This window comes from Bicyclus anynana, chromosome 15 (assembly GCF_947172395.1).
Source record: "Bicyclus anynana chromosome 15, ilBicAnyn1.1, whole genome shotgun sequence".
In the NCBI taxonomy this organism is placed as follows: Eukaryota; Metazoa; Arthropoda; class Insecta; order Lepidoptera; family Nymphalidae; genus Bicyclus; species Bicyclus anynana.
This window is the reverse complement of record NC_069097.1, coordinates 4,387,380-4,401,223: the sequence shown is the minus strand read 5'-3', so window position 1 is coordinate 4,401,223 and position 13,844 is coordinate 4,387,380. Positions and strand designations below refer to the sequence as shown.

The 13,844-nt window shown below is 36.6% G+C and overlaps 1 protein-coding gene across 2 annotated transcripts in view; it reads left to right on the top strand.

Moving 5' to 3' along the window:
- Positions 1-13,844, top strand: part of LOC112047432 (ADP-ribosylation factor-like protein 4C) — a 93,811-nt gene that overhangs the window by 32,317 nt on the left and 47,650 nt on the right. Inside the window, exon 2 of one of the 2 annotated variants that reach the window (XM_024084556.2) lies at positions 10,384-10,408. The exons of the other annotated variant lie outside the window; for it this stretch is intronic. The gene's annotated coding sequence lies outside the window, so the exon portion shown is untranslated. The remainder of the gene's footprint in view (positions 1-10,383; positions 10,409-13,844) is intronic. 2 annotated transcript variants of the gene reach the window in all.

Sequence of the window (13,844 nt, the reverse complement as noted above, 5' to 3'; positions counted from 1 at the left end):
GAGGATCAATGTGATACCTACTTCAAATATCGTAAACAGGAAATCAATGGATCGTGCGGATGAATGAAACTGTTATAAATGAGTAGCAGACGCCCGCGACTCCATTTGCGTGAAATTCCTTTCAAATCCCACAGGAACCATTGAGTTTTCAGGGAAAGAAAAAATGCCTATGTTTGCTTTGAGGTTCAATTTACGTCTACACCAAATATCAAAAAGGGTCCAGAGGTAGTAGGCGTGAAAGTAAACCGACAGACTTACTTTTCCATTTATAATATTTGTATTGATGTATGGTTTTCTACTTAGCACCATGTAATCTTCATGTTTATTACACACTCTAAAAACCAAAAATTTACTACGTTCTTATTTTTAGAAATGTAAACATGTTATATGATTGTGTCTTATTAAAATCACAACGCAATCACAAGTCCACATCCCACCATTGAAAAGACAAGAGAGTCAACACTTCATGGCATAAATTAAAACAGCGCTCTAGATGTACCTGCACATTTGTGCTCCACCCTTTTATATTTGCTCCATGAAAGCCCTTTTTCCGCTTCATAGATGCTTCACTGTGAATGCATTGTTGGCAATCATTAACGCACTCTTCTTGTGTAATTCTAAAGAAATATGTTTTATGTGCTACTAGATTCTATTATCTACAATGATATGCTCATCAGATTGTTTGCTTGAAATAGATAGTAATATTATAAATGTGAAAGTAAATCCGTCTGTTTCTGTATCTGTTTGTTACCTTTTCACGGCTAAATCCCTGAATCGATGTAGATGAAGTTTGGTATAGAGATAAATTGAACTGAGCAGCAGCATTGGCTACTTTTATAGCAAAAATTCATAGTTCCCGCGAGCTTTGTAAAAAACGGAATTTCACACGAACATTCTTGTTTTAAGCTGAAACCTGGCGTACCCCAGAATTTTCTTAATACCCTGCGTGCGTAAAGTTTGCCAATCCGCATTTGGCCAGCATGGTTCTATTGTGAGAGGAGACTCGAGCTCAGCAGTGAATCAAATACGGGTTAATAATGATGAAGCTGTTTTTTTTATTTTACTAAGTGTATTGTTGTAATCTCAATTTGAGGATCAATGTGATACCTACTTCAAATATCGTAAACAGGAAATCAATGGATCGTGCGGATGAATGAAACTGTTATAAATGAGTAGCAGACGCCCGCGACTCCATTTGCGTGAAATTCCTTTCAAATCCCACAGGAACCATTGAGTTTTCTGAGAAAAAAAATCGCCTATGTTTGCTTTGAGGTTCAATTTACGTCTACACCAAATTTTATCAAAAAGGGTCCAGAGGTTGTAGGCGTGAAAGTAAACCGACAGACTTACTTTTCCATTTATAATATTTGTATGGATGTATGGTTTTCTACTTAGCACCATGTAATGTTAATGTTCTGTATTACATGCTATAAAAACCTAAAAGATACTACGTTCTTATTTTTAGAAATGTAAAAGTTATGTTATATGATTGTGTCTTATTAAAATCACAACGCAATCACAAGTCCACATCCCACCATTGAAAAGACAAGAGAGTCAGCACTTCATGGCATAAATTAAAACAGCGCTCTAGATGTACGTACCTTTGTGCTTCACCCTTTTATATTTGCTCCATGAAAGCCCTTTTTCCGCTTCATAGATGCTTCACTGTGAATGCATTGTTGGCAATCATTAACGCACTCTTCTTGTGTAATTCTAAAGAAATATGTTTTATGTGCTACTAGATTCTATTATCTACAATGATATGCTCATCAGATTGTTTGCTTGAAATAGATAGTAATATTATAAATGTGAAAGTAAATCCGTCTGTTTCTATATCTGTTTGTTACCTTTTCACGGCTAAATCCCTGAATCGATGTAGATGAAGTTTGGTATAGAGATAAATTGATCTTTAAAGCAGACCATTGGCTAATTTTTATACCAAAAATCCATAGTTCCCGCGAGCTTTGTAAAAAACGGAATTTCACGCGAATATTCTAGTTTTACATGAATTCTGATGAGTTTTGAAGACAATATTCGAGACAGGCTTTTAAATCTTTTTATTGTTTTGTGTTTTAAGCTGATAACCAAAATTTGTTAATACTTAACATGTTTGTAATTAGACATCGTTTAAACATTAATAGATATTGCAGTACTTACGTGCTTATATTTGTATTAGCCAATGGTTTGTTTCACTGAGTTCAATTTTTACCATTCGTTCATAGTAGAATGCCGTATTTGCATTCATATTCCATTCTACTGATTTTCATTATTGACATTACAATATTTGTCTCATCCATCTTCAGAGCCAATCGATCAGTGTCTGTGTAACCGCAGAAATGTTTTATTGATTGAAATAAGAAACATTCGGGCCTTTAAAAGCATCAAAGAATGTTTTTATACAAACGTTGTTAAAACTCGTAACAAAATTGGCGTATCGGATGCCGCTGGCACGATTGATTGATCTGGTACAGCCATTCAGATCCCTCAAAGGACTTTAAACCTACTAACGATAGATACGTTTTAAATCCTACAACTATATTTATGTTGTACCCAGGAAAATCGTATCAAGTCCAATACCTTTTAGATCTTTCCGTAATACCATTAATTTAGATTGATCTAACAATTTTTGAAATTGGTAACTTAAAATAATGGATGGAAACGTGAAATTCAAAAGCAACATTGATCTTATTAAATGTATAACCAACATCAAAATTTAAATTACAAAAACCGGTTGTTATTGAAAACCCAAGTGTGTTTGTAGTAACTCTACCACCGGATCGGAAGGCGGATTCCACTAAGTAAACTAATACACCGGGCAAGAAACTCAACAGTTGCTCTTTTAAATAAAATAATCGTAATTACATATTTTATCTCTTACAATACTAATCAATCATATTTGCAGATGAACGCAGATCTGATATTTTCCAAGTATTTTTTATTATAATATTATCTCGTGATAGCCTAGTGGATATGACTTCTGCCTTCGATTTAGAGGGCGTAGGCCCGAATCCGGTCCGGGGCATGCACTTCCAACTTTTCAGTTTTGTGCATTTTAAGAAATTATCACGTGTCTCAAACGGTGAAGGAAAAACATCGTGAGGAAACCGGCATACCTGAGAATTTCCTTAATTCTCTACGTGTGTGAAGTCTGCCAATCCGTCTGGCATAGCCAGTGTGGTGGACTAAGGCCTAAACCCTCTCATTCTTAGTCCTCCTGCTGAACAGTGAGCCGAATATGGGTTATGGGTTGTTAATGATGATCTCTCTAATTCAAAAATATAAAAGGTTGAATTTGTTTGATTTGATCAAACATTTTTATAGAATACAATCTAAAATAAGCTAAGTGGTTATTATCACTTAGCTTATTTTTTGTTTGATTGATAACATGACGTAACGTGTTAAATCAAATGATAACATTAGATAAATACACACTGCACATTGCCAGTTGGTAAAGCAAACACACAACAAAATATCCGCTCGCCTGGTCCAATGGCATTGGCCTGATTGATCTCGTTAGACGCTGTCAGATTCGATCCCTCAAAGGATTTCTATATTTGTCCAGCCATGACTCTACCGTGATAAATCTCTCGACGAACGCTAACAGCTCTTTGATTCTATATTTAGACAAGTTTGGAGAGATATGGTTTAAATGTTGTGAACAGTTCAGTTTCAACGCTTTAATCCTTGTTAATTGGAGTTCTGATGTAAAAGTTTATAGCAAATAGCAATTAGGCTTTCGTGTAGAATACAATAATATTTTATTTATTTACAACTTGTACTTTATTATTGAACGTAGACGCATTTTACTTCTGATATTTAAACAATATCCAATTGCGATCCGTTTTCTTTAAAATGTCCTGACCTACGAGAATTCGCTGTTTTCTAAAATCGTGATTTTTGCATCAAGTCTCAATAATTCTTAAGGTGCGATATTGTCAACAATATTGGAGGTACCATTAAGGGTACGACTTAAGAAACCTTACTTTACTTTATTGACAATATTGCATAATGTGTGTGTGCGATCTTAAACATAAACATTATTGCAAATCACAGAACAGAAAAGCGCTAGCTGGTGCTTGTTTAAATAAGAAACTTCAGTAACCTCTGCACTTTTTCAAATGGTGTATCTGTGTGTGAATTGACAGTGTCACAAACATCACAACCCTACAGAGATTTATACCTTAATGAAGTCACGGAGCCATAAGCAGATTGTACCCAGTCTTACTAAGCGACGCGACAGACGGACAGTATGAGTTGAATTAAATAGATTGTCTGCCCCGCAGTTATTTGAATGAAAGTCTAGACAATCTATTCACTTTGCGCCCTGCTCTTGTTTGTTTGTGCGTTAGCTAGGAACTAGGAACTACTTTTTTAAAAACTAAAAACGTTAATTTAAAAACTACATATTTATATATTTTTTATTATGTTAAATAATAGAACATTGAAAGGTTTTTCTTTTTCGTTTTGTTATTTTAGCTAAAAATATTTTTTACATGGAAAAATGTAAGGTCAATCGCCAACATTTTCTTTCAGCGTTTTCTTTATCATCTAAAAAAAACTTTTCTTTTTCTTTATTCTTTGTCCCCGGTATTATTCAAGTGACTGAGAAAACAAACGATACGTATACAAGTTATCTCTAGCTGAGAAAAAACGAACTATTTATTCTGATTTATTTATTTTGTATTCCTTTTCTTTGTCCGATAACTAAGGGCTGTAAAAGATCGTTTATTTAAGTATTTTATTATTTCTACTTTGATGAGATTTATTTTTTCATACTTTTACACATCGTCATCATCATCATCATCATCATCATATCAGCCGATGGACGTCCACTGCAGGACATAGACCTTTTGTAGGGACTTCCAAACATCACGATACTGAGCCACCTGCATCCAGCGAATCCCTGCGACTCGCTTGATGTCGTCAGTCCATCTGGTGGGGGGTCGACCAACACTGCGCTTACTAATGCGGGGTCGCTTCCAGCACTTTGGGACCCCAACGTCCATCGGCTCTTCGAACTATGTGCCCCGCCCATTGCCACTTCAGCTTCGCAACTCGTTGAGCTATGTCGGTGACTTTGGTTCTTCTGCGGACCTCTTCATGTCTGAGATACTCCTAACATAGCTCGTTCCATCGCCCGCTGTGTGACTCTCAACTTTTACACATCACAATTTACATTTTCATAAAATAAGCACTTGTTTTGTCGCTGAGTTAAATTTACATGGCTAGCTCAGCCGCAAACCGCAAAGTATCTCAGATGATCTCCGGGTGCGCTTTATGTACCAACTTTCTTGCTAATGGTGTATTGTCATTTGTCAGTGACCACAGACTGCCACCAGCTCACCCAGTATTACTAATAACTTTTCTGCCAAAACGAGTCACGTTTGTTCTATAGGTTCTGTAGAGCCGGCCCGTTCATACGGCGAACGGAGCAGTCGCTCCAGGCGCCAAATCCTAGAGCGCGCCTGAATGATAATTCTTTTTAACCTGATATTCTGATATTCAATTGTTCACCCCAGAGTATGATCGAGATCTTCGCGTTCCATTCTTAGTTTACACTCAAAATTTGGTATAAATATCTACATATTATTAGGAACAAATAGGATAGGCGCCTTAATTGGATCTCGCTCCATTTTAAAATTTACTTCGGTCCGGCGGCGCTGGTTATGCACGAACCTTTACATCGTTGGTTATACCTAATTAGGTAGTCTCAAAATAAACAATTAATGGTAAATCTTGTACGTAATTCTGTTATTTTTTAACTAACAGAATTACATGCAAGATTCAATCAACGTCAATCTTGATACAGGGGTTGTACAGGGGCGTTGTTGTTATTACAGAACAGACATCGCTGAAAGCTAACGGTTACTTCATACATACCTGTGGTTGTTACTAATGAATTAGTATTCATCTTAGTAATAAGCTCGCGCTTGACCACGGTATCACCTGATGGTAAGAGTAGATGTGCCCTAAGGTGTAACGCGCTTGCTTAAAAGATGCCTTTTCACTCTCATCTTACAGATGCCCAGGTTGTAAGAATTAGGAAATACTGACTTCGGACTCTAGCCATGCGTTTAAGAAACGAAGAAGCAAATCGCTTCGTAAGAGTTATATGGATGTTAATAACATAGGGATAGAAACCTACCCGGTAATAAATTGAAATAATTGAATTTAGAATTTGAATTAGTATGAATGATGATGACGATGATGATGAATAAAAAAACGCATCAACTAACAATTTTATTACTCAAGATCCATTAGCGGAACGGGTATCAAAATGGATCTTCCTACAGTTTTAATAACACCAAGGTCTTTTAGGAGGTTATAGACAAATGTCAACCGTAAGTCCTTAAATAATTCAAAATTCGAAGCTGGCATTTCTAAATTAGTGTTAGAAGCGTAAACTAAACAACAAAGAAAAGTAATAACCAAATCCCCAAAGGTCCTCTTTAGCTTTAGTAATCTTTGAGTAGCGTAGTTTCGATGGTAATCGTGCCAGCGCGTTGCTATGTCTTTTCAAGATATTTCCAACTTACGATCGTAAGCATAACGCGATAGAGTCCAAAATAGCTTGAATATTCTAAGATAAAATGTAAGTTTTATTTTTATGAATTGCCCGCAAGCTTCGTCATCAACGTTTTTTATAAGGAAAACGGTTTTTATGGCATCTGCTAAGATGATACGTGTTTTAACCTGACCTCTACAACCAGATTGAACATTGTTTTTATTATTTATATAAAATGTATTTGACCTTGACTTTTGTTAATAACTTATATGTACAAAAAGTCTTTATAACCTATTAATATATAGGTACATAATCATATTTAATACAACGTTGATATCACAGATAGTAGAAACGTGCGATATATTATATGTGCGTTTACCATTACAGTGTTCGAAACACGAATGTTATCGTATGATAAGCATGACCCACTTTCAGGAATATATATTTGCAAAAAAATCCTTTCATATGAGCGCACATTTACCCACAAAAGTTCGGTTTTGTTTTATCTGTGATTGTGCTTGCTCTATAAACGTGCTAAAAACTTTATTGCTATTGTAACGAGTAGATAGATCGATCCCTCTGGCACAGTGTGTGCGCACGTCGTGGGAAATCACGTGTTCGAATCCTAAGATTGAAATTTGAGGTATATAAAAATTATTAAGGGTCATGGTACTTTTAGTATTTCTTTTTTTTATTCTCTACAAATTAGCCATTGACTACAATCTCACCTGATGGTAAGTGATGATGAAATCTAAGATGGAAGCGGGCTAACATGTTAGGAGGGATGAAAATCTACACTCCCTTCAGTTTATGCACGGCATCGTACCGGAACGCTAAATCGCTTGGCGGTACGTCTTTGCCGGTAGAGTGGTAACTGGCCACGGCCGAAGCCTCCCACCAGCCAGACCTGGTCCAATTGAGAAAACCTCAATCGGCCCAGCCAGGGTTCGAACCCAGAACCTCCGTCTTGTAAATCCACCGCGCATACTGCACCACGAAGGCCGTATTAAATATCTATAATATATTTTTTTTTTATTTGCTAAATCAATTAAATACGACCAATATTCCCAATTTCCTTCATCGAAGACTATTGTGCACGACAATAGTCCACTGGGCGAGGATCGAGCGATCAGCTATTAAGGCTAGTTTTTATATGAGCCGTGATAGCCCAGTGGATATGACCTCTGCCTTTGATTCGGAGGGCCTAGATTTGAGCATGCACATCCAACTTTTCATCAGTTATGTGCATTTTAAGAAATTAAATATCACGTGTCTCAAATGGTGAAGGAAAAACATCGTGAGGGTCTGCATACCTGAGAATTTTCTTAATTCTTTACATGTGTAAAGTCTGCCAGTCCGCATTGGGCCAGCGTAGTGGGCTATTGCCTAACATTGGCTACTCTGATTTCATAGAGGAGACTCGTGCTCAACAATGAGCCGAATACTAGAGTGACTTTTTTTTAAATTCTTTACAAGTTAACCCTTGACTACAATCTCACCTGGTGGTAAGTGATGATGCAGTCTAAGATGGAAGCGGACTAACTAGCCACAGCCGAGCCTCCCACCAGCCAGACCTGGACCAATTAAGACAATCTCAATCGGCCCAGCCGGGGATCGAACCCAGGACCTCCGTTTTGTAAATCCACCGCGCATACCAGTGCGCCACGGAGACCGTCAAAAGTTTACTTTAAGTAAAGCGGAAACAATATCCACATGCGAAGATTATATTTGCGTTTCAGTCCGTCATACGAGTAGGTATTTTGAACCAAAGTCAATGAGATATTATCCCAAACATCATCCAATGACGTCCCTATTGTGGTAACACAATCGCATTTCATCCCACTATTCATTATTCAAAAGATTAGTTATATATCATTCAATAGCCACATAATACAACCCACGCGTTTTAGAGGCACATCCGAGGGGATAAATGAAGATTAATTGGATTATTTTACGATATGGAAGCTTTGAGCGTGTTCTGTACCTATCGTATAGATGAAACATAATGTAATATTGGAAAACGCATTCTAAAAGCTCAAAGTTCATATCTACACTATAATAAAAAAGTAGAAATCGAGTGTCTGTACTTTGACCAAATTTAGCAAACATCAAGTTAGGGCGATTATAAATAAGCAATAGAATACAAATATATTTTTTTTTAATTTTCTTGTAGTTTAATAAAGTTTTGCTCTACGATCCAAACTCCATAATTGATTAGGCATTAGGTAGGGAATTAGTTTTTTTTTTATTCTTTTAAATAAGTTAGGGGTGTGGATTTTCATCCTCCTCATCCTCCGCTTCCATCTTAGATTGCGTCATCACATACTATCAGGTGAATTTGTGGTCAAGGGTTAATTTGTAAAGAATAAAAAAAGGTAACCCTTGACAGCGATCACACCTGATGTTAAGTGATGATGTAGTCTAAAATGAAAGATGGATTACTTGGGAAGAGACGCAAGTTTATTCTACTTGTACCTCGGATGGTTTCTACACGGCATCGTACCGGAACGCTGAATCTCTTGACGACGTACGTCTTTGCCGGTAGGGTGGTGACTAGCCAACAGACCATGCTTAAGCTAATTTAGAAATTATAAAATCCCAAACTGGCCTGAGCTGGGACTCGAACCCGTCCTGGGCTCGAGTCCCAGCTCAGCTCTCTGTTAAGATTCACAGCACTACTAACTAACTGCGCCAGAGAGGTAATTGTTGAAACTTTAAGCCTTCATAAAATGAAGTATATCTGGCTCCGCAGGCCTTGTTCAATATTTGCGTATTTTATTCATTATCAATCTCTCAGAATGAGAGGGGTTAGGCCAATAGTCCACCACGCTGGCCCAATTCGGATTGGCAGACTTCACACACGCAGAGAATTAAGATAGTTCTCAGGTATGCAGGTTTTCTCACGATGTTTTACTTCACCGTTCGAGACACATGATATTTAATTTCTTAAAATGCACACAACTAAAAAGTTAGAAGTGCATGCCCCGGACCGGATTCAAACTCACACCCTCCAGAATCGGAGGCAGAGGTCATATCACGTATACACTTACATTCAAATTCCAAAGAATAAATGGAATACCACTATAACTTAGCAAATATTTATACAGCAAAGATCAAAATGGTGTTGCTGTACACAAGTAGGTACATACAAATCATAACCACGAGTTTCAGAATCTGGGGCAAGCACTTCTGGCATTCTGTTGTGAGAGCTAAAGTGTCTTGGAAGTTAAGGAACGTGCAACTACCTAAAATGGGCCACAGCTATGGAGAGGTCCTTATCATATTTTTTTTTATCTCAGCGAGGAGGCTTCAATTAAGGCACAGATAAAAAGCGACCATCATGAATGAGTTTACTATTCAATATACTTTTCAGGCATTTTTTTCTGTATTAGGATAAAGGAAGGTTCGTTGACCTTTGATTGCTTACAATTGAGTTATGAAGAATGATGTTCTGATATAAAATTTATTGTCAAGTTTCATGAAATTTTTTGTGAAAGACAAAGTAGTTACAAGACGGAGGTTCTGGGTTTGATTCCTGGCTGGGCCGATTCTAGTTACCACCTACCTGCCTACCGCCAAGTAAATTTGAATTCCGGTACGATGTCGTGTAGAAACCGAAATTGTTGTGGATTTTCACCCTTTCATCACTTACAATCAGGTGAGATTGCAGTCAAGGACTTACAAGTTGTAAAGAACAAAAAAATACTTTATGGTTTACGAGTACAACATGAGAATGGTTGGTGTAAATAAATCTAAGTTTTTGTTGGCTGGCTTAATTAAACTAAAAAGTACTCGTATTTGTACAATGTTAATATACGACGACTTATATTGCACCTACGGTAACCTTGTGTATTAATTGAAACTTTTCTTATTTGCAGATCTCTACAAACAACGCACGAACTGGTAAGTCTGTGGTTATGTTAGTAGTTACAACATTATGATGATTATGACGATTTATGATCAAAAACCGAGAAACACACATCGCCGTCTCTTCTCAAAGACTCATAAAGTAACTTCCTATTAGCTTATATTATGGGTATTAAGTTAATTGACAAATATCCGCGTACATAAACATGCTTGCTCATCTCAGTTATAAATACCCATGTTCTATAAAATACTCATTCCATGCCATTCCATTCCATAATTACTAATTCGGAGTGCTAAAAGATAGATGCGTACCCAATGATAACCCACCATAACGCAATACTAGAACAAAATATATAAATGTATGTTAAAAAAAGTAATTCATCATCAACAGCCGATAGACATTTATTGCTGGACATTTGTATTTACTTCCAAAAAAAATCGGTCTCGAGCCGCACGCACAAATCATTTATTATCCGGAAAACAAAATCATTGCAGGTGTTTCCAATTAATTTCTAACACAACACTTATTACAAATTAACAATGTAAACACATTTAATTGATAAGTAATTAAAGTACAAAAGACTGTGGGAACGCTATGTAAATATATGTGAGAAATCCAGACAGCCCTTCAAACATCACTCAACTGTTAAGATATAAAAACTGCATTCATTCGCAATATCATAGTCGTTAATTGTGTTTTTCATAGCTCTTCTTCAATTATTCCTTAATTGGCAATCACAGGTACTTAAGGATTTTACATTGCTTATACGAGCATGTGAATCTAAAGTATTAAAGAACTTGTATTTTATGCAAACCGACTTATCTTAGGAACAACAAGTCTAAATTAAAAATTATTTTTACAAACGTAGTCTGTTTGTAAAAGTAAGCTATTAACTGGTTCTGAGGATATACAACTGTTTACATTTACATTTATTGCGAAATAAATTAAGAAATTACTATTTTAATAAAATTAATTTCTTTCTGATTCTCTTTATAAGCCACTTTTTTTTAAATATGACCTAACAAATGAACTATCTAAAAATGGCTATGTAGTTAGTCTGTACGCCGTAGAAGTAGATGCGAGAGGATTACCAGCAAAATCTCTTTATAACTTGCTTAAAGACCTTGGCCTCTCTGGAAGTGCAGCTAGTTCTTTATAAGAACGAGTATCCAAAGCTGCTAATAAGATCTTACCAAATTTTGCTATGCAGGGAGTACAACACGAGCAGAAAACGGGGAGTGTTGATCGATCGTCAAGGAATTCCTTAACCCGACATCCTGTAGTCACAAGTTCAGGACTCTGATCGAAGTTTTTCTCTCTACCACGCGATGGACCCGGCATCTGAATCCATAGAATGCTAAGATATTCGTCTCTCTAAACAAGGAAACGAGTTTAACATAAACAGTATAATTATGTAGAGTATTGTTGGCCTTAACTCTCTCTTTCATCTCTTTTTTTTTAATTTTCTAAAAACTAGCCAGGCACGGAATTGGGTACAGCAGACCGCAGGTGAGATATAAACCTTTGTCTCTTTACAAACAGTTCTAAGCACAGAGCAATATCAGTTGTACAAGGTGCATCCGTCAATGTTGTTTGCATAACTATCGTGCGTATGTACAAAGTGGCACAGAGCACGGATTCACTTCCAAAGCACATGTATGAAACTAGTTACTCGTATACGCAACCAAATAAACAGGGAAACGAGTAAAAAGAAACTTCTAGAATCTAAGGAGCGACCTACACTCTATCTTTAATTTTTTTTAATATCTCAAACTAGCCAGGTATCAGTACAACAGACCCCAGGTGAGATATAAACCTTTGTCTATTTACAAACAGTTCTAAGCACAGAGCAATATCAGTCGTACAAGGTGCATCCGTCAATGTTGTTTGCACATCCGGAGACCGCGCGTACAAAGTGGCACGGTGCACGGATTCACTTCCAATGCACATGTGTGAGAACTGAGAACCCTATGAAACTTGTCGTGCAGCTGCGACACTGTGGGAATGTTTTTGAAGGCAATAAATTGTAATTCAAAATACACTATTAGAATAAGCTTGACAAACTCTTATGTAGTTATGTTGTTACTATCTTTGTAGTAGCAATAAATCTCTCCTGCTAAGACAGTTTGTAACGTTAGATTATTTTCAGAAAATTATTTTTTCCACAATATAGGGAAGTGTTATTTTTTATTCTAGCCACGCTATAACATTTAGGGCTTGGTTCACTATATAAGTGTTGGATAGTCAATGTGAGTTTTGTCACTTTCTTACTTTATGTAAGAGACAAAGACATGAATAATATATTAAACTATACAATTGATGAGCTCCTTAACGATAGAGATGCTTAGAGGATCAGCTTCACCTAGGAAGTAAAACTAAAGAAACTTTAATGATGATGACAATGTAATTTATTGTAATATTGTATGTTTTTTTTTTCAAAATGGCAACTATTGAGTTTCTTGTCGACTTTTCTGAGCAGAAACTGCCTGCCGAATCGGTGGAAAAGTATTTACAAATAGTCAAACATAACGTTTCAAACTGCTTGTAAACTAAGCCTTCTTGAAATAAATGAATTTTGAATTTGACACTTATCATAAGGTGGTAAACATAACAAAAAATTTTTTTTTTATTCTCTACAAGTTAGCCCTTGACTACAATCTCACCTGATGGTAAGTAATGATGCAATCTAAGATGAAAGCGGGCTAACTTGTTAGGAGTTTGATGAAATCTACACTCCTTCCAGTTTCTACACGACATCGTACCGAAACGCTAAATCGCTTGGCGGTACATCTTTGTTGGTAGGGTGGTAACTAGCTACGGCCGAAGCCTCCCACCAGCCAGACCTGGACCAATTAAGAATACCTTAATCGGTCCCGCCGGGGATCGAACCCAGGACCTCCGTCTTGTAAATCCACCGCGCACAACACTTCGCCTCGGAGGCCGTCAAAATACAAAAGGTCTTTAATAAACTATTGTATTATACAATTGTGTTATACAATCAATACTCGTCTTCCTTATACTTAATTCTATTACGTTACCTTATTACGATACGATAAAATATAATAGTAAATCCAAGTTATATCTTTCGTACATAACATTCCCTATGCCTGGTAATGGTGTCTTAAAATAGAAACGCTTACATGTCTCATATCAGATAAAAGCTTTTATATTTGCAGAGCTTTTGCGCTAAACAGTCAACGTACGGGAAGGTTGTTTATCTTGAACACGTGTCTCTATCACAGCCTACACACTTTCAGAAGAAGTAATATATAGTATATATTTTATTGTAACCAACAGTATTTTCTACTGTTGCTTAATTAATAGTTATACAACTTAACAGCCACAATGTTCTACAAATTGCGTGGTACAGTTCCGACGCTCAGAAATTGTTATTACTTGGTAACTCATTTAACTACCAGAATCGAGAATTTTTGTAAATAAAAAAGTTGATCGTCTCATCGAGATGAAGCT